Source organism: Vicugna pacos, chromosome 20 (genome assembly GCF_048564905.1).
Source record: "Vicugna pacos chromosome 20, VicPac4, whole genome shotgun sequence".
Classification (NCBI taxonomy): domain Eukaryota; kingdom Metazoa; phylum Chordata; class Mammalia; order Artiodactyla; family Camelidae; genus Vicugna; species Vicugna pacos.
Window position 1 is genome coordinate 34,889,536 of NC_133006.1, and position 21,400 is coordinate 34,910,935.

Here is a 21,400-nt window from a genome sequence, read left to right on the forward strand (position 1 = left end):
GCAGGGTGTGGGTCCCCTGTATTCACACTGGTATCCACAGAGGTGCCCACTGCTGCCCTGGTCCCCAGATCCATCCACACAGTTGGCTGCATCCTCCATGTGACTCCGTTGTTCTGTCTTCTCTTCTTCTCAGGCTCTTCCACTCCCGCTCACGCAGAGGCGCTGAGAGCTCTGGGAGACTCCAGCTGCCCCCGGCCTCCCCCAGGTCCATGGGGCTCTGTGGCTGCTCCCTCCCCCCTCTAGAGGCTGCAGAGCATGCCATCTAGAGCCCCCGGCACAGCCCTCTGTACTCCAGTGTCTGCCTTCCCTGCAAGGCTCCCCGAGAGTGAGGCAGAGTCCCTCTCCTGTCCCTCGTCCCCTGAGGCTCCGGGCTCGCCTAGTAGATGCAGGGCCTTTTCTCAGTGACCCCATCTCTCTCCTCTGACTCTCCGCTTACCTCCAGCTTGGGGAATCCTTTCAGAACTACAGAAGCTGTCGCAGGCACTGTGAGCCTTGGCCAGATCACAGGGATCCTTCCCTTGTCCCTTGGTGCCCACCTGCTGGCTCTGTTTGCATTTGCTTTTAACATCCTGCCCTCGTGACCCTCTTCTTAGCCCCCCCTGGGGCTGTTGGAACCTCTATGCCTGAGCCTTAGCTCAGAGAGCCTGAGGGGTCTAGGAGTTTCTATCCAAACCTCCCTCGCCCAGGGTGGTCTCTAGCCAAAGACAAAGACAGTATCTCTGAGGCAGAACTCACGCTGTGGGAGCAGCCTGAGACCAGTGATCTCAGCAGTCAGGGCAGAAGGAGTGAGAGATCTCTGGGGCGTCTCCTGTAAGGGCACCGATCCCACTCTCACCACCTAATCACCTTCCAAAGGCCCCGCCTCCCAATACCATCACCCTGGGGATTCGGATTTCAACATACAAATTTGGGGAGGACACAGACATTCAGCCTACAGCACCAGCGGTGCCATGCTGGGCTAACGGCCCCATTTCTCTGCACCTCGGTCTTCTCACCTGTAAAACAGGGATGGTAACAGTACCCATTTTACTGGGTTGTAATGAAAATCAAAGGACATAAAGCCATGCTTTGAATCACGCCCCGCACACAGAACATTTCCAGTAAACGCCAGCTATTTTAGAAAGCATACACGGTCTCTGCATTGTTTCTGAGGCCAAGACTTGAAGTTCAGAGGCCTGGAAGACACTCCACGCTTCACCTGTGTCATTGCTTCTTGAGATGAGGAGCAGTCCAGCATGGAAGCAACAGGCAACGGGAAGCAGAGGCGGGCGAAAGGGGAGACACTGGTTAACATTGTCCTGCCGTGTATACTTAGAACCTTTCCTCTTGAAATGCATGGACTGTAGAAAAAGCCATCTAATTAGCCTGAGATAAGCTTTTTTTTTTTTTCAAATCAGAAGTCATAATGTTCAATGATCGTTTTTCAGGTTTTGAACGTGGTTTCTCTTGTGCTGTTTAGTTAAACTGAGAGTTCAACCAGCCCAAGTCTGAACTGGATCACAAGGAAAAGACACCATCAGATTAATCAAAACAGTGCAGAAATCGTTTACCTGGTGGGGGGGCGGGGAGGAGAAAGCAGGGGTTAGTTCTCTGTTCATTTCTACGTGACAATGAATCTTCCCCCAGACAAGGGGCTTTCTGGGACTCTGCAGACAGCAATTAGGTAGACTTCTCCTCCCACGGCAGGTGTGCATACAACGCTTAGACCTGGACTCACAAGAAACCTTTCCTCTCTGGTATAAAGCAACAGCGATGGAAATTCTCTGCTGATTGAAAACCAGATCTGAGACCCTCACCCGCCAGAACCTTCTTAGTTGTGAGAACCATCCAGTTCCACAACCAGCATCTTTGGGGCTGGGGGGACACCTTATTGACAAGGGCGTTAGGAGGAGAGCGGCTTGGATTCGGAATGAAATATTTATAATCCCTCCCCGGAGGCCGTGAGCTCAGCACCAGGAGCCCACGGGCTTTGGCCCTCCGGACCTATTTTTCTCATTCTCCCCTGGCAGGATAAAAATCTAAACTGTGCTTAAGAAACGGTGTTAACTGTGTTAGTTGACTGAATCTGGCATTTATAATGCAATTTAGCAAAGCTTTATATTGACAGCATGACATTTTTAAAGGGCCCTTTCTGATTAACAAGGTTCAGAATCGCTCCCTTGATTATGCGCGCAGAGCGAGGCTGAAACGCTGCAGGCTGTGGAAGGGGGACGGGGCTCCTCAGCCTCATCCTGCTCTGTTCCCCGTTTTGAGGGAGGATGGGGCTGGGGCTCCTTTTTTTTTTTTTTTTTTAAGGGCCGAAGAAAATGTTCTCTCGCTTTTCGGGGACTTTCTGTAAGAACAAGGCCTCCGTGGGTCAAGGGACGGCTGCAGATGTGTTTTTGGTGTCTGGAATGAATAAAGCTAAGATGTCCAGCCAGAGGCGGGCGGGAGGGAGACACAAGGCTCACCTTCCAAAGAGCGAAATGAGAGAGCGCTTAACGTATCTCAGCTCCACCCCGAGTCCCGTTCCCGTTATGGTATCTCCTGAATCTCCCCTAATCATCCAACAAACACCTATGGATCTCACAGAGGAAGGAAGGGAGACATGTGAGTGATCTTCTACAAATGCCACCCAGAGAGGGATATAAATGGTCCTGGCTGGTTCCCAGCAGAGCCAGACGTAAGTGTCCTCTCTCTTGAAGATGATGATCTTAGCAACCATCTGCGGAGCATCCACCTGCATGCCAAATGCCATGCTAAGAGCGATACCTTTTTTTTTTTAATTGTGGTCAAATATAAACCCCACAGAATCTTCATTTTTGCGTACATTTTTCAGGGCACAGGTCAATGGCATTTTACTACATTCACCCTGTTGTGCACCCGTCCCCATCTGTCTCCAGCACTCCTTTCATTTTGCAAAACTGAAACATCACACTCATTACATAGTAACTCCCCATCCTCCACCCCCCAGCCCCTGGCAAATACCGTTTTACTTTGTTTCTATCAGTTTGAATACTCTAAGGACCTTGTGTAAGTGGAATCATACAGTATGTGTCCTCTGGTGACTGGCTTATTTCTCTCAGCATAACATCCTCAAGGTTCATTTATGTTCTAGTGTGTGTCAGAATGACCTTCCTTTTTAAGCCTTTTTAAGGCTGGATAATACCCCATTGGATGGACATACCACATTTTATTTATCCATTCATCCACTGACGGATATCTGGTTCATTTCCACCTTTTGAGTATTGCAAATAACACTGCTGTGAGTATGGATGTACAAGTTTGTGCCATCTAGCTTACTTCTGATTCCCAGGATGATGCTGGAGCAGAATTATTGTCCCCATTTTCAGGTGGTAAAACTGATGCTCAGAGAAGTGACCTCCCTAAGACCCTTCTCCTAGTGAGTGGTGATGCTGAGATGTGAAGCCATATCCATCTGCCATCCTCCCCACCTCCACCCCCTGGTTCAGTTCAGCCCATGTGTTATGTCCACCAAGCATCTGTACTTCTGTTAGACAGTAAGTGTCCTTCAGGACAGTCTCTCTTCTTCATCATCAGTTGTGACATGTTTTCCTATTTATGGTGAGAATCCAGGAATAGATACTCAGAGTTCAGAGATACTGGATGCCCCCTCCTCCACATCACACAGGGAGGAACTGAGCAGTCGGAGAATTCCAGAGACAGGTCCTGTGTGTGCTGGTACCCTGAAATGCATCTCAGCAGAGGACTGAGAGAGGGCTCATCCTCGAAGCCACGAGTCAGTCCACTTGAGGTCCAGAGGGGAGAGACCAGACCCAGGAGGTGATGCAGGTACCTAATTCTCAGCCACTGCACCACACGCCACCAGCGGTGGGGAAAGGGTTATGGAGAGCCAGCCCCGGGTGTCCTAGGATACCTAGGCTCACACGTCAGTCTCTCTGGACCTTGGACTCTTCGCTGATATTTCAAGAAAAGCTATTTTTAACCTAAACGGAGAGTTTAACATGTCTGATTACTTGTGGGCGACTCCCAAATGATCTGCTTTGCAGAATCGGGCTTGCATAGGTTTTGTTTGAACAAAGGAAGAAGGAGGTTAGCGGGTGCCTAAGGGATGGAGAACTGGCTGAGTATGGGAGCCGCTGCTTCCCAGGTGACAGGAGAGGGGAGGGAAGGAGGCTCCACTCTGGTACCCCAAGTCCCCGCCAGTGGGAGCACTGGGCAATGGGGGCATTTTCCTGGGAGCCTGGGGCAGCAGCCATGGGGAGGGATCCTCAGGCCACTTTGGGGGCAGAGGATCACTCCGTCACTAAAGGGGGTAACTGGAGAGGCAGGAGACGGCAGGTGCTGGGTGAGACTGTTCGTGCCGCTGCAGGAGTGAGAGTGAGGTGGACGAAAGCCAGAGAGTTCAGGGCTCTTGCGCTGTTCCTTTGGGATCCTGGGTCCCCACTGTGGTTCAGCCTTTACAAATCAGATGACCTTTGCGATTCCTCCCACATCTAACATGCTATGACTCTAAGCAATATTAACAGTGCTCCACAGAGGAAAACCAAGAGTAAGGCAGGAAGTCAGTGAGAGCACATACTGTAAACACTGTGACGTCAGTCCTTGAAAACGAGTGTTTTACAACGCGTTGTTGCTGACGGAGCCGGGACACATGGCTTCGTGCTGCTGATTCCAGGACTAATGTGAGAGCCCTGGGCCCAGGCGCCGTATCTGAGCTCAGCCACCTCTCCCCATCCTGTCATCCTGATGCCTGGTACCCGATCCCCCAGGCACCAGAGCGCTCGTGTCAGAGCAGCGCCTGGCAGCATGTCACAATGAAAGGACCCATCAGCATTTCCATTCTAAATACCGCCTCTGGAAGGATTTATTATTGGTCCATGAAAATAAACTGAAGTCCTACTGGAAGACAGGACTTTGGCATGTAAGCAATTTGTTGGAGGGGTTTGATTTTGGAGTGTGTGTGTGTGTGTGTGTGTGTGTGTGTGTGTGTGTGTGATGTCAGACAAGGTTCAAATTTATTCTGATTTATTTGTAAGCTAACAGAAAACACCGTCAAAGGAAGAGTTGACAGCATACATTTCCCACCCCCCAGAAACAATAGCAAATGACATTCAAACAGCACAGCTGGACACCTTTCCACTTCCCAAACATCAAAGCCACCGCTCTCTCTGGCTCAGCCCCAATGAACTAACCAGTTGATTAAGTGACAAAGCTGCAGGCACATGGAACAGCCCAGGCACTCCCTCTGGGAGGGTTCCTGGGGTGGGCTAATGGCTCCTGGCTCTGCAGAGAGCGCGGCACCCGAACAGCCAGGCCACTGTTGCAGAAGCCTCCTCAGATACTCCTGCCAGCCGTAGCCCCTTCCTCCTGCCGGACTGGGGCGGGGGGCCCAGACCCAAACCGTACACCATCTCCAACACAGGAGCACAGGCTTCTACTGTCTGTGTCCCCAAGGGATTTCACTGAGGGAGAGGTCTGGACTGGCCATGGTTTTTTAAATTTGTTTTCAAAACTGAAAAATGTGACTTTCCTGATGCAGAGCTGGGAAGAGACTTCCACCAGGAACTTGCACAGACTGCTCCTTTCTTAGCCTCAGTTGGCAGGACCGAGAGCGGAGATGAGAAAGGAAGAAATCCCACCAGAAATGATGCCAGAGGATTGTCCATAGGCAGCTTGGTGAGGGGCTAACAGCTGACAGTCCTTTCTACGGGCAGGCACCCAGTCCTGTTCTCAGGGCTCCTGTGTATTAACTGGTGAGGCCCGACCAAAGCCTGGCGTGCCGGGAAGCACCACCACCCACTTCCGCTGAAAAGGAGCCTGAGGCCCTGAGAGGCGGAGTGGCTCGCCCCCAGATACACAGAAAGCACGGCGGGGAGCAGGTGTTCGAACTCAGGCAACTGACACCCACGCTCCATGCCAGCGAGCCCTGGCCTGCTCTGCTTTCGTGGCCACAGAGATGCCCAGAACCAGTGGCAGCCTGAGCAGATTGTACATGAGAAGCTAGCCTGACCCTTAGCTCTTTCCCTTGAAAATTAAACTGTCACTGACTTCGGCACTAAATGGAAGCGTGTGCATGTTGTTGGTGGGTGTGAGTGTGTGCACGTGTGACGGCCCGAGGGCAGGAGCCACGTGCCTGCCTGTATGTACCTCACGCTTAACACTGGCCGTTAGGACTGCAGAGAAAGGACGTCGGGGAGGACGCTCCGGTCCAGAAGTACGAGCTGACCTGTCCACAGCACACCACACCCGGCTTACTGGCAGCACTGCAGGGCCCGGTACCCAGCTCTCTGACCCCAGCCCAGGCTCTCCCGACTACAGACAAGCGCAGGTGCACCTCTGACAAGAGAAAGGTGGAGGCAGAGCTTGTCTGCATGTTAGGGAGGACCAGATGAGACCAGCCCGGGAAGGAATGAGCCTTAACTGACACTCTCTGGAGTTGGGAGTATCCAGTTTTCCAGCAAATTCTAATCCTCACAGAGGAAACACACTTGTTACTTTTGGCAGATGGAGGAGCATAAAGGAGGGGTCATGCTTCACTTGACTTGAGCCCCCATCATTACCTAGGATGGACCACCCATCCTCCTGCAGAGGTCCCTGTTTTTCACATAACAAACATTTTTGTTTTTAAAAGAGGTCTAATTAGGAGAAAATGACATCAACAAATATTGCCCGGGAAGTGCTCCAGGGCCGCCTAGAAGTCCCGCTCCTTCCCAGCTCCTTGGAGCCCAAGGATGAATACCCACTCCCACCCTAACCCAGGGATGAGCCTAGACAGGGAGCAGAGAAGCTTCTGGGCCTCAGCACCCAAGTCGCCAGCGGCAAAGCCCTCCTTCAGTTGGTGCTGGTGTGGATGAGACATGAGGGGTGCAAACCCGTGCTGGGCTTTCCAGAGTCCCTCACCAGCCCCCTTTCCCAGAGAGACCCGAAATCCAGGCTCCCACGGGGCAGAGGTCTTTACCTGTTCAGGTCATTGACGTCTATTGGCTCCCAGAAAAGCACCTGGCAGATGGTGAGTCCTTAAAAATATGAGCTAAATAGTTACCGACCGAAGGGATACTTCAAGGGCAGAACAGCTTCAGACACAGCCGACTTCAGATCTGATTGCCAGCAGTGAGCGTCTAGAAATTCACTTATCCTTCTCCACCCGGAGGACCTGGAGTCGGGAGGACCTGGCTCACTCCCTTGCGGGGAGGAATGTACCCTGATGCCGGTGATCTTGAAGCACCACGCGCCTTCGACCCCCACGCAGAACAGGAAGCCCACATGTCCGTGACTCTTGGCCCCAGCCAGAGTTGCTCAAGGAGATCACGTTCTTGTGATGAAACAGTTCATCTTCCAATCTAGTGGCCCTTGTGACAAATGATCCTCACTGGAAAGACCCTGTCCTCATCACTGCTGACCTTATAACTGGACATCACCTCCCCTCTCAGCTCTTCTGCCCTCTTTCCAGTGTGGGTGGTTCAAGGCCAGAGTCACCAAGGGGAACCAGGCTTCCCCTCGGTGGGGATCGCTTAGCTAAGTCATGGACTCTAAATCTGCAAAGCAGTTTGGTCAACTGTATACCAACAGGACATCCCACTTCCAAAAATATCTTGCCTTACAAGGTCAACTTACTCCCACTGTATCAACATTCACAATCTGTTCGCCCTAGTGTGGCTTCGAGAGAACTTGTATCAGTATAAATATTACTTTAGCTTTTAATTGCTAATTATATCAACATAAACTTAATTTATAGTGATAATCACAGCCATAATGTGCTGCTGCCAAACATCACCACTGACGCTTTGAGGCATCGTGTAAACTCAGCCATTAGCAATCACGTAAATGCTCCCATTACTCATTATGATACTGGCTAAAGAACTTCTCTAATTGACTTCTTCCCAAAGTCCACAGTAGGTAAGAACCGAAGACTAGACAACGTGGGTCAATTTATTACAACAAAGTCGTTTCTTACAACAGCCTGCGCTGGCAGATACGAGACTGCAAAGGAGGACCTCGGTCTGGCGCAAACACGGTCTCGGTTTTAAACTTAGCTCGGGTCTCATTATATCAGCTGAATCATAACATTCTCACTCAGACAAGTGCCTGAGTGCGCTGCTTCTACCTGCCTGTGTCAATATAAAAAGGGAAGTTTACTGCATCCTGTAAATTCATACCGCTTTTTTAATTTAAGAGGTTCAAAGTGCTTTACTAATTTCAAATATTGCTCCCTTTTTGGCGGCAGTTTAGTGGACATTTGTTTACGCCTCCTAAAAGTTTTTATACCACTTTCCCATCTTGAGGCTACAATACCCCAGTTTTGCTTGGGGAACTTACCCACCCAACACACTCAGCTGATACTGTCCTCATGAAGAGGACTCCATCTCAGGAGGGAAGCATGTGATCTAGGATTGTCCAATCAGCACATTCACCCACCCCCTGTCCACAGTGATTGGCCCGGGTGTGAGCACAGGGCCCGTGTCTGGCCAGGGAGGGCCAACGAGACAAGTGTAGCAAGTACCATTTCTCTTCCCTCCATTCGGTATGAGGCTCAGAAGAAGGCACTGAGGGCTTACAGCCTCGACCTGCTGACCCCAAGGGAGATGCTGTCTGAGAAAGAAGCAGCCTACTGAGAACACAGCTAAAACACCGAGAGTGGGAGGGAAACAAGCGCCCGTGACATGTGAGCTCCTGCATCACTGTGTGTCTGAAACCAGCCCTTTCCCTGCACTTTTCAGTTACACGAGTTGAGACTCCCTTTTCAGCTTAACCCAGTTTACCATCACTTGCAGCCAAAGCAATCCTACTTGGTTCAGGCAGCAGGTGGACATGGGGTATGATTTTATATGTTTCTAAGATGAAGAAATGGGAGCATAAAGAAAAAATGTCCAGTCAGTAATGAAGCTGTATAAACGAAACACAGACGGGTGAGCAGATCCAAAATATTCCAGAACCCAACGCACCCTGTAGATACAAAAGTTTTAACAAGATTCAAAAATCAGAAGCCAGAGTCGCAAGCCAAAACACCTGTGTCTTTTCCTTTTCACGTATTTCTGATTCTCCAGTTGTTTCGGTGCTAAAGCAAGCAAAATCTCTGGGGAGACAAACAGAAGCTTCAGGAGAGATGTAGGGAATTCAAGTGGCAAGAGGGGAGTGATTTGGGGTCAGTGAAATGATCAATTCTAAACCCAGGGAAGTTGGTGGGAGACTGAAGTAAAATTTGAGAAGCCCAGATATGTAAGATCGTCTTGCACTTGGGAAGCCTGGTTCCGTGTGCAGGGCCGAGCCAGTGTGAGGAAAATCAAATCCTCGGGGCTTTTGAAGATGCAGTTTTTCATCTCGGAATCCATATTCCTAGCACCCCACCTACTGCTCTCTGCCGTGCCGGAGCATGTTATCTGTCAGGGTCCCCCCAATTAGCACTTTGAATGCAATCACAACATTGGAGAGCGTGCCCTCATCTGCCAGGGGCGGGCTGGTTTCTGCAATTAAGCTGAAGTTCAGGTTTTGGCTAATAACAGGAGGGGAATGTGACAGTGAACGGAATGCTCACTCATTAACTCATGCTAATGGGCATGTAACCACCCAGCCACCAGCCCGCCAGCGTGAGAGCCAGGCGCTCGGTGTCACTCTGATCTCAGAGCATTCGCAGGTCTGTTTCAAAACATGACTGAGGTCTGGCGGTGATCTAATCGGGAGCGGTTTGAAGGGAAGAGAAAAGGATGATCTTGTTTTAAGTGCCAGTCTTAGTCTCAATATTTTATGAAATAGTCATTAATTTTCAATACAAAGCTGATGGTGCTATTATGAGGCCCACATGTTTATGCAGGAAACGTTGCCCGGATATCCCTGAGAGTTCAGTGAACGCAGGGGAAAACCATTATCTCTTATTTATGTAAGGCAAATGGTAATTACCACACCAGTCCAAGTTGTCTGAGAAGACAGGTCACTGGAAAGAAGAGGGCGGACTGAGCATGACACTGGGACAAAGAAAGTGCAGGGAATGAAGCCATTGTGTTCCCTGAAGAAACTCTAGAATCCCTTCCTCACTCATTCCTTGAGCACAGGTGTATGGAGTGTGCCCCTACTACGCGCCAGCCACTCCCACAGGCGTGTCCAGTAGTCCAGAAAGCAGGAGAACGCAGCGCAGGGGCAGAGTCCCTGCGTAGCCTGTGTGAGGCCCTGGGTTCAGTTCCCAGCACCTCCACCTGAAAAAGGAAAATGCCCATCCGTCCGTGGGGGGAAACACACGAAGATGGCGCATGGGTAAGACCGTTGTTGCCACGACTACAGGATGAACAGCTTAAAACACATTCTCTAAACACAGCGCGTCATCTGTCCCGAACGACAGTGTCTGTGAAAACCCATGGAGCGGTGTGAAGGGCCTGGCAGGTCTGCAGCGTGATGGGGGTCATCTGTCACGGGGGTCACGGGCTGGGGCTCCATTGCAGCCGCTGCAGATGTGCCCCTAAATGGATGCTTCCATTTTAACTATTAATAAGATGCAGACTAGTCCCACTTCCCTCTAGAGCACCATCTATTCAAAATTAATTTATTAAAAATGCATCCTAGTCATTAGTGCTAAGCAGATTTATGAAAAGCAGATCATTTAGGGTACATAAACGCGTGGGCCCTGGAGTTTCTAGCTGTGCCACATTTTCTATCCTTTATGCAGAATCCTGGCCCTGTGTGTTGATATCTGTCGACCACCACTTTGGAGGTTATTTATTTCTGCTGGTCCATTTCTTATGGTGACGCAGCTTTCCAGCATCTTCTGACAGGTGGTAGCTGACGCCAATCTGTATTAACTTCAGTTTATGCTGAAAATATCCCACTGAGTGAAGGCAATGTTCGGATTATGGTCTGGGTGTGTGTTGCCTGCAAGGGATAGTCTTAAATCTTCTCTTCCTTTTGAAATGAGGAGCATTTTGGCTCTTAATTTTCTGACTTGCACTTTTACTATTTTCTTTGCCTTTTTTTAAACTGTCAGCTGATTTAGTGACGGCTGGTAACATCGGTGACAAAATACATATTTTAAAGAAAGACCTTTAATAAGAACTCAGGTAAAATCTTACGTAGGTTTTCTCCGTTAGCCATTTTATCAGTGGGGGTCTGGATTGTGCTGGTAGAATAGAGAAGAAAAAACCTTTTTATTTTAAAGCCATAATCATAAAAAGAGTTAAGTTAAGGGGGCTAGCCCTTCAGGAAAATTGCACTTTCCTTGACATTGTATAATTTCAGTATTAAGAAGCATTTTAATACTTAAGATACTTAAGAAGTATCTTTAGTACTCAGAAGTATTAAGACACATGTAAGCCAGTTTCTAATTTTCAAAAGAAAATTAGGTTCATCTATTCGTCACTGAATTTCCGGGCTGAAAAGAGGTCACAGAAAGCACTTGGCCTGTCTGACAGCTGAGCATCCTGAGGACTAAGGAGTGAAACACGTGGCTCAGGGTCCCATAGCTGCAGTGGTACGTCCTGTGCACACACCCAGATCTTTCCAGTATACCAGCCTCCTAGCTCCCTGCTTACCATTCTTCGTGAGTCTAAACTTTCTATTGCCTTATCTTACTGCTTATCAATGGAGAAGAGAGAAATGCCGAGTTTTAGAGTTGGAAAGACTTATATACTGACAGACATCACGTAAGTATTTAGCCAGCCCCTGCTCTGCATCAGGCATTACACTGGATGCTGTGGAAGCTAACGTCAGTCATTCCCTGCTTTAAGTTTTCATAATTTGGGGAGTGTGTGTACGTGCGTGCATGTGTGTGTGTGTGTGTGTGTGTGTGTGTGTGTGTGCTAGTGTTGATGCCGGGGTGGGTGTAGGGGTCGGGAGGGACAGTTACCAGAGAAAAAAAGCAATCTTGTCATTTGCACTGTGTTATAAGGAATATGATACCAAGTCTGTCCGGGGGTAGGAGGGAGCCCGGGAGAGTAAGCACTCCGCCTGTGGTCTGCAACCCAGGCTTCAAAACCAGAGAGTCTTATTTTTAAAAAGCACAGCTTCCAGAGCACACCCCAGGGCCACTGAATTGGAATTTCCAGACCTGGAGACCCAAAGTTGCATTTTTAAAGTGCTTTCTACCTTGTTGTGCTGATCAGCCCAGTTTGCGGAGCATTGTTCTATTCTACCCAGGGGGACGGGGGCTGGTCAGGATTGACTTAGGAGAGCAGCATCTCTGGCACTAAAATTTCCCAGCTGGAGAAGGACTTTCCAGGCAGTCAGGGAGGGTGTAGCTCAGTCCAGAGTTCTTCGGACGGCCATTCTCTCCACCAGGCCATCTCTGACTTCCCAGATGGAACAAAAGCTGACAGGTCACTGTACCCACCACCGAGGTACTCAAGCTGCCCATTCCTTTGGGGAACACAGCAGTAGCAAACTGCAGCCTTTTGGAGCAGAGCTCCTGAGACCAAGGTGCGGGGGTGGGCAGTAGCTCCCTAAAATACTGGAGATCTCACTGGAATTAGAAACAGATCTCCCTGGAACCCACCCCAATTCCAATACAGTTGTTTGCATTCCATTGCTCATTCATGAGAAAATAAAGGACAAGAAATGAGTTTTCCCTAAACTTACTTAGTTTTTGAAACTCTGAGTAGGAGGATCTCTGCTACTTAGAGTATGCAAAGTAATACTTAATAACATTTTAAAGTATCCTTAATTGGAGAAATAAAAAGTTGTCAACCACATGTCAGTCCTTGAAATTTACAAAAGGTTTTACTGGTCTCTGAAACCCGGAAGTCTGGGAACAGTCACTCTATGTCTTCTAAATAGAAGCCTTTTTTTTTTTTTTTAACTCCGCTCTTTCATACACTCTTACATATATTCAATTCACACCACAGATAACCCTGAACCTTTTTAATTTGCTCCTTTTGGGGGGGGGTGCTAGCTTAACAAATTGTTACTCCTGTTCAGCTTATTTCATTCACTATATTGTCCTTCCTGAAATCAACCTGAATGCAGGCATATTTAAAATAACTTATTTAAACTTGCGTTAGAAACATCACCTAACCCCTAAAATCACTAAACAGAATTTTAAAGCGACTACAATTTTTTCCCACTCCTGGAGGGAGAAGGCTGTTATTCCTTCTCCCCAAACCAGTTTGCTCTGGGAGAGCTGCTGCTTCCCTTTTTTTTTTTTTTTTCCAGTCGTAATATTTGATGTCATTCCCTGCTCCAGAATTGCAGATCAGCCAGCAGAAGTACTTGTCTCCCTTGTGGCTAGGGGGCTCAATTTATGTGGAGATGAATAAGATTTATGGTGTGTAATAAACATTAGTAAAACGTGACAAAAGAGTGAAGATTTAAAGACACTTACTAATTTAAGATGACATTTTAAACATTCTCAGCCTTTCAAGCAATACATACTTCAGGTCTTTATACAGGTTTCCAGGCAGAATGCCTATTAGGAAATGAAAATCATCTGTGTACTTCTTCTCCCTCTTTGCGCGGTCCCCCACTTCATTTATCGCTCCCCAGTAGCGATCCTATCCATCAGTCTTTAGCGGTGCCTTTATGCTCAGCACCTAGATGTTAAACAAATTAGAATCTTAATATATGAAGTGTGACTATGAGGTCTAAAAGGAAATAGGGAAGAAAAATATTTGAAAGAAAAAAAAAAAAGGCTGGCCATGACTTAAGTCCTGGATGCCCTGTTAGATGTCCAAGTTTTAAAGGACTGAAATTGACAGAGTGCCAGTCTTTTGGAAAATGCTGCCAGGGCCCTTTTCCCTCTTACATGGGAAATTATACAAGTAAATCTACCTAGAAAACATGTCATGGATTTGGAAAGTTGGGGCTTGGCCAATTTTCACACATCTGGTTTGTCGGGCAGTCTCTGCTCATCAGCTAATAAGGACTTACGTGAACCCAGCTTATAGTCCAGGGCCAGCCTCTCCATCCACATTTGATCTCACCTGGACGCCGGCCTTCCGCTCTGGCCTGGCCCTCTCCATTCAGGGCCTCTTTTATTTCCAACACAAAATGGTCTCGTGTTGTTAAATGGTCTCTAATTTTTCTAATAGTCGACAGTAGAGTTTCTTGCTGGTTTTCAGTAACACGCTTTATTTTGCCTCCCTAATTTGCTCTCAGTTGAATCTGATTACATTTACTTGGGCAAAAGGGAGGGGCCATGGCTACCCAGAAAGCCATGGACTTGCAGTCGTCCTAATGATCTCATGGGGTGTTGTGTGTAATGCAAACCCCAGGTCCCCTCCACTCTGTGCAGATGCCAGTCTTGGTGACTGACACGTACTTAAGCACTCAGGGCTGTTTTCCAGTGTGTGATTTACTCTCCCCCTTTAATTACCCTGGAGATGGTGAGCCAAGAACATTAGAGGCTTGGTTTTTAGGGCAAAGAGTATTCCCTGGAGCAGGTCACAAGCAGCACCTTGGCTAATTCAGGGAGGAACTCCATACAGGTTCCAGGATGGCCCATCTCTGCATTTCTAGTAATTTCGAAAATAGAGACCTAGGAGAGGAGTTGCGGTAGTGAATTACGGTCAGCTACAGAAGAGAATTTAACTTACTCCAAGGTAGCCCATAATGTTCAACAGCCCATATTACAGGCAGCTATTTTCCTCTCTTCTCCAACAGCGGCATCCAGGACCCCACACATGGAGGGGCACAGGTGGTTCCCCCTCTTGCATTTGCTCCAGGGGCTGCCCAGGTCCCCCTCACACCTTTGCGGATAAATGAAAGTCTTGATGCCATCACTAGGTTCCTGTCATCAGCGCAGGCACTGTTCAAACTTGGGGACACAAGAAATAGTGTTTGCAATGATGATTTATTATAGCTGGGGGCTTTCACACACCCAAACACTTGCATCTTTTATATTAAGTGAGTTTTTTTTTTCACCTTTATAGATGCTACCTCTTACCAATGACCCTCATGTGGATCCATGCCTGGAATGATTTTTCCACCAGTGGGCCACGAGTTGTAGTTTGCCAGGCCTGCCTTCTTTTCGGAGCAGAAAGAGCCTTCCAACTTCATCATGGTCCCGCTCTCACATGTGAGCTAACCATGCCCGGAGAAGGCCTTTTCCTTGAAAATGGTAATTTCCATATATTAGAGATAGTTCTGTGCTATGATCTAGTACAATCTGGTATGTATGGGTTGCAAACAAAGCAACTGTTTTCCTTGAAGAAAACTTCAGCAGTTATAGGTGCTAGGGCTCGCCTCCCCTGTTGCCAAGCTCTCCAAACGGTCCTCATCCCTTGACACCCTCATCGGTACCTGGAGGCAGTGTGGCACGGTGGTTTTCAGCATCAGAAGGCAGGTTGTACGACCTTAAGAGAATCACTTAATATCTCTGGATCCATAAAATGGTGAGAGCATTAGGTCAGACAGTCTCCCAAGTTATTTTTGGTACTAAAAATCGGTGATTCAACACTAACAATGGTTGGCAGGCAACTCCGTACACGCTGTTCAGCGAACAGTATCTGTTTATCTCGGTGTTTGGGAAATTTCCCTCTGTTTTTCAAACCCTGCCCATCTTTACTCAATGACTCTTCGTTATGCATTTCTGACTGCTTTTTTCTTCCATTCATTCATGAGGTTGACTGGCTTCTTTTGCTTTTCTCTCAAAGCAAATGAAGCTATTCAAGCTTGTCCTTAAGCGGAGGTGCAAAAACTAGATCCTCAAAGCAAACATAATAAGGGCTATTGAGACGGAATTGTGAAAATCAACACTCAGATTAATAGACGCAATTTAACTAAACAAGCAGGGCTATTATGGAAATTCCCCAGAAACCAGGGTCTCTAAAGCTCAGGCAGAACCAGACTATGGACTGATGGGTTGGGCCCCTGGCCCCACGTCTAACTGCTGCCTGAAATGGTGACCTCCTCCGTGTATTTAGGAGTAAAATGCTATCATGTTAAACAGGCAAACAAAAACACCAAAGTGGAGGGCAGAGAGGAATGAAATAGGAATGGTAGCATGTTGATAATTATTGAAACAAGGTAAGGAGGAGGAACACATGGGGTCATTATTCTCTTTTTTTACTTTTCTGTATATTAAAATTTTTCCAATATAAAAAGTTAAAGAAATGTCAGCCCTGTAGCTGGTCTTACTCTGGAACTAAGAGGTTGCAGAAAGAAGGGTAGAAGGCTCTAGAAATCCATCTGGCTGAAGTCCCTGAAGGCACCCACGAGGGAGGATGCTGAGTATCCATCATTCAGCCATTAACACCTTTGAGAGTTCCATAACAGTCCCATAATGATTTTACTAACATCCCTGCTCCTCCTCAGAGAAATGCAATCATTGTCACAGCATACCCAAAGGTGGACCATAACCTTGATGAAATTAATTAGACAAAGCCCAGGAAATTCTTTTCTTCTGCTTCATATACGTTTGTTTGACCTCACCTTCTCCCACCAGGCAATAGTTTGTGGTATATTTATACAATGGAATGCTACTCAGCCATAAAAAAGGAATAAAATGATGCCATTTGCAGCAACATGGATGGACCTGGAGACTGTCATTCTAAGTGAAGGAAGCCAGAAAGAGAAGGAAAAATACCATATGATATCACTTACATGTGGAATCTAAAAAAAAAACAACAACAAAATTACTTACAAAACTGACTCATAGCATAGAAAACAAACTGATGGTGATCAGAGGGGGAAGGAGGTGGGAAGGGATAAATTGGGAGTTTGAGATTTGCAGATGAAAAATAAATTAAATAAAATAAAAAAGTGGAGGGCTGAGCGCACAGCTGTAACTTGTGGATTGACCTTGGACATACCCTGACAACCACAGCCCAAAGCCGCCACTCGCCCCAGGCCGCATCCCTCTGCTCTGGAGGTGGGCTGTTCCCCTTTCAGGCCCACACTCTTGATTCTGGAATCCTGACCCAGGCTGGCAGCTCCGAGCCACTTGGAGAGAGAAGCACAGGGTTGTGAATGACCTTGTCCCACCTTTACAACCACCTGGCCAGACCTTCAAGGCCCCACCTCTGAGCCCCAGGAAGTCCTGTGGACCCAGAAGGAAGCCCTGGCCTAGTCCCAGCCCCTTCTCAGCAGTCAGGAACAGCTCCCTGGGAGCAGGCAGTTGACGGCTGTCTCAATTCCTTCCTCTTTAATACTTTGTCACTCATATGTGTCTACAGGCATGTGTTTATCTATGAATAGAAGGTACATGCATTTATTCACTCATTGGTATATCAGATATCTATTAAGCACATTCTACATGACAGACCTGGACAAGCTCAGGGAGGACAATAGAGTATGAGATGCTTCTTTACCTTTAAGGTCTTTCCAGGCCAGGAATTCTGTTTATTTGTCTCAGCGCCCAGGGTGGTAGCTGACCCTTAGCGGTTATGCAGCGTGTCCCTGTTACTGTTAGTGAAAGTGGCCAGGGCCGCCCATGTGGAGCAACGGCCCCAGGACAAATCACACGTTACAAGAGTGCTTCGCTGCCCCCTTCGCTTCTTTCAGGAGGTAACTCTGATTAAATGAACAACAGGAAAACCTTGGGAAAGAAACAAAAGGAAATGTCCCAAAAGGGCAACTTGCAGCTGGAGGTGCAGGTGAAGGAAGCAGGGGGTGAGGTGGGGCGCGGAGAAGATGTCACTGGTGGGCTGGCGGGGAAAGTCCTCAGCGTGGGAACCTGTAAAGCCTCTGAACAGGTTTTCAAGTAGAACCTCCCCCTGTCCTTTTCCCATTCCCCTCGCCCCAAAGTAGTTCTAGCTGCCTGATTAAAAACATCACAGGGCACCGGCCAGGCACTAGGCCGGCACTGAGCAGCCCTGTACTCGCATATTGTACGCTAAGTACAACCCTGAGTAAGGACCCATGAGCCAGGAGAGGCCAGGAGGCTCTTCCCCTCTCTGCAGTGTCTTTATTCTCCAGTTCTCCAAGCAGAAAGCCAGAGCTGAGGATTAAAACACTATGACTGCGTCCTACACCTCCTACTGGAGAAAACTAGAGACAGAGGACAGAACGGCTGGAGGAGAGGAAACCCCCGGGACAAGGACGAAAGAGTGCCCTTGAGTAGCTGAGCGTCCTCGAGTTCTCTGCTAAATTTACTCTCTTGTACCATGGTTCCCCACGCCGCCCCGCAGGAGAGTCACGAGAACCAAGGAAATAATAGATGTGAAAAGCATTTCAACAGTTCCTGCCTTAACCTTTCATCTGTAAAACGGGCACAGTCATAGCACCTACCTTATAGGGTTATTGCAAAGATGAGAGTTAATGTATATATATAAAGTGTTCAGAATAGTGGCAAAGACAGAGTAAGCATTTATGTAAATGTTCACTATATTAAAAGTCAGATCTGGGCAGGACATAGATGGTACAAAAAGTTTAACTAAGAGTTACTCAATGTCGATACCATTTACAGAGGTGGTGGTGGGTTTCAGGAGTCAACGCGGGATGGGGAAATGAGCAAGGATGGAGCTGTCGAGGAGACGAGGCAGGGATCAGAGGACTGAGCGCACCGTTCTCTCCTCCCCTCTCTGATCTCCTGCCTATGTCTCCATCACCCAGACCAACCACAAGCAGAGGGCAGGTCCAGGTGATGCTGTCCGTGGGGCCAGCCTCGGGGGGCACAGAGCATGGATCTGATGGAGACAAAGCAAGAATAACCAGCATGGCTGTTCTTAGTAGTGATCTTGGCACTAGCATTAACCAGTGCAAACTCGTGTTATTGTTATTAACACTGGGCATCTCTAATAACGGGACTTGCTGCTTTTGTTATAGATTTGAGTTTTACTCTTAAATGGCTTTCTGTTTGAAGGATGTGTCGACGTCACTGTTTCATTTGGGCAGCTCTGTTGTCCAAGTTAAAGAGCAACCAGAGCCCAGAGCAACTGGGGTCTCGTCCTGAGCTGGAATCTCAAGTACTCGCCCGCCTGCAGCCCACCTCCCGTCCTGAGAAGCCTCAACTTCCTTTCATACAAAAGGGAGAGACGAGTTCTAACTCTTACAGCGCAGTTGTGAAAAAGAATACCCTGCCAGATCAGTACCAATACGAGGAACTGGCAGATATAAAATTCTAAAATATTTCTTAATATTATGCACGAGTTCTGACTTAACAAGCCTGGCATATTGTGGCTACCCTGTTAAAAAAAAATCCGCTGATCATTTTTCACAACTTATTTATTCTTGGTGCCTATTTCCCTTCCAAGGAAGGAAGGGGATAAAAGAACTTTAACATCTTTTTTCTTTATAGAGTGCTTTTTACATTATTCCTGAAATGCACTTCCACACAGAGAATATATTTCGGGGGTCTGCCTTCTGATTCTTTTTTTTTTAATCTAAATTATTTTCTATAGACTTTTTAAGCACTTTGTTCACCTACATGTGTATATTTCTGCTCTAATTGAAATTCCTAAATAGTCACTTTCTGAACTGTCAAAATTGTAAGGCTGTTGATGGGCGCAGCACTGGGGTTTCCATGGCAACTACTTTCATTGCCTAGGCGACGCTGGTCTGGTGATATCACCGCTGAACTGGCTCAACTCTTGAAAATTTGGCGGCTCCCAAAAATGTGCAAGTATGTCCTGAAACTTTAACGGGCTTTTATTTTTAATGGCTGGCACCAAGCTTGGATCTGCCAGGACTCAGGAAGCAGCAGCTCTGTTCTGAGCTTCATTGTGCAGCGGATGGGAGATTTGACAAGCATGCTCATACCACCAGATCCTATCTGGATGGTGATGTTTTATGCGACTAGCTTGCAAATAACATTACCATCAGTCATGGCGGCTGAGATGCAAGTAGAGTTAGGTGACAGAATCTTAGTTCGCTCATGAGATAATAAGATGCTTCTAAATATGTCACAGTTGGAGTTTAGATGGTCTCACAACCCTGTTTTTCTCTTTTCCTGCTTTCTCTTTTTGTTTATTCTTTCTCTCTTTCCCTCCTTCTTTCCTTCTTTCTCTTTTTTCTCTCGTCTGAAGAGACGAGGAACACTGAAAGCTGGAAATATCATGATTTGTTCATTTTGGATGTCTGTTCATTTAGGATGTAGTGTGTCATTCCTAAACTACCTCCTGTTAAACTGTTTGTGGGAAAGTTCCATTCAAAATAAATCATTTCTTTATAAGCAGTTTTATTGGTGCGTGGTCAAAAATTACCCAGGGAGAAGGAGATCATTTAGCTTGCCTTTTTTTTTTTCCCTGTCTATGGAACTCAAGTTTCTTCTAATTACATCCGGAGGATCATTTAAACAGGGTGGTCCATTTTAAAGCAGCCACATTTAAATCTACTTTGCATTAAATGAGCCCGCTTTTAGATGAGTTTGGCTGGCTCAAGAATACATCACAAAATGCAAATCTGATGATAAATAAAGCTTTGGCTACATCAAGGAAACGGGGAGCATTTCAAAAAATGATGTTAGCACTGACTGCTAAGTGAAATGGCATTCCTTGAACACTCCGCATATTTTAAACATTCAAATGTATGCCGCAGAATCAAATATGTCCATTTGATATGTGGCAATTCGTAAGTAACACAAAATAAGAAGATGAGGTGCGAGCTTTCCCTCACAAGTGAACACTAGTGAAAAGACAAGGGTGGGAAAGGGCTGTTGGAAGTCAAGAGAATGAGGAAATGGCTCTGCATACTCACTGGAGGAGTCATTTCAAAGTAACCCGCAGGCAGGATGCGGGGCGCCCTGTGCCAGTTACTCCGTATCTCCTTGGGACCTGCTGCTGCTGAGTTGTTGCCGCGCTCGGTTTGGCTCTCAGGAGAAGAGGGAGGTCCTGAAAAGGGGAGACTATAAGGTAGGACTCAAAATAATTTAATGGGCTTTTAAAACAAAATAGTTCAGACTGTACATACCAAAAAAAAAAAAAAAAGATTATTCCCTTTGAAGTATTTACCAGTGACCAAACTCAACCTCCAGTCCCTCTCCCATTCCCAGGGCTCAGAGGGTGGGGCTGAAATTCCAACCCTCTGATCACCTGCTTGGTTTCTCTGGCACCAGTCTGCATCCTGAAGTGATCTCAGCCCTGAAAAGAGCCACCTCATTAGCATAAACTCAGGTAGGGCAGAAAGGGGCTCGTTATGAATAAGAAAAGACACTCCCAACACTCAGGATATTCCGAGGGTTTCTGGAGCCCTGTGCTAAGGACAAAGACCACTGCGTTCTTTATTTTATCACCGTGGTCTACAGCAGGAGGCTTCCAGCTAGGGCACCAACAATACCCCTTAATCGCCCACCCGCAGGTGCGAGTGGCCCCCAACCTTAGAGGTGGGTCAGTTTCCCCTCCCTTGAACGTGGGCCGACCGTGTGACTGGCTTTGACTAGCGGAATGCAAAGAAAGTGACATTCCTGAACTTCTGAGCCCAGGTGTTAAAAGAGCTGGTGGCGTCTACTTTTTCTCTTGGGGAACGAACATTCCCTTTGGAAGTCAGCTGCCATGCTTTCAGAATCTCAGGTTAGATGTTTGGATGACCAGAGAACACACTGAAAGAGACCCTGGAGGATGAGCCACCTGCTGAATGCAGCCATGTC

General features: G+C 47.4%; 1 long non-coding RNA gene across 9 annotated transcripts in view; it reads right to left on the bottom strand.

The window, feature by feature from the left end:
- Nucleotides 1-691: 691 nt before the first annotated feature.
- LOC116284460 (uncharacterized) overlaps nt 692-21,400 on the bottom strand; it is an 85,167-nt gene continuing 64,458 nt past the window's right edge. The window contains exons 4-9 of one of the 9 annotated variants that reach the window (XR_012062346.1): nt 20,512-20,645; nt 17,187-17,413; nt 14,822-14,985; nt 14,472-14,692; nt 13,312-13,469; nt 692-1,550 (exon numbers count right to left, since the gene is read on the bottom strand). This is a non-coding gene — a long non-coding RNA (uncharacterized lncRNA). Of the gene's footprint in view, nt 1,551-10,462; nt 11,066-13,240; nt 13,470-14,251; nt 14,414-14,471; nt 14,693-14,821; nt 14,986-17,186; nt 17,414-17,464; nt 18,504-20,511; nt 20,646-21,400 lie in introns of those variants that run through there. The other 8 variants (XR_012062345.1, XR_012062344.1, XR_012062348.1 and 5 more) reach the window with 8 other exon arrangements.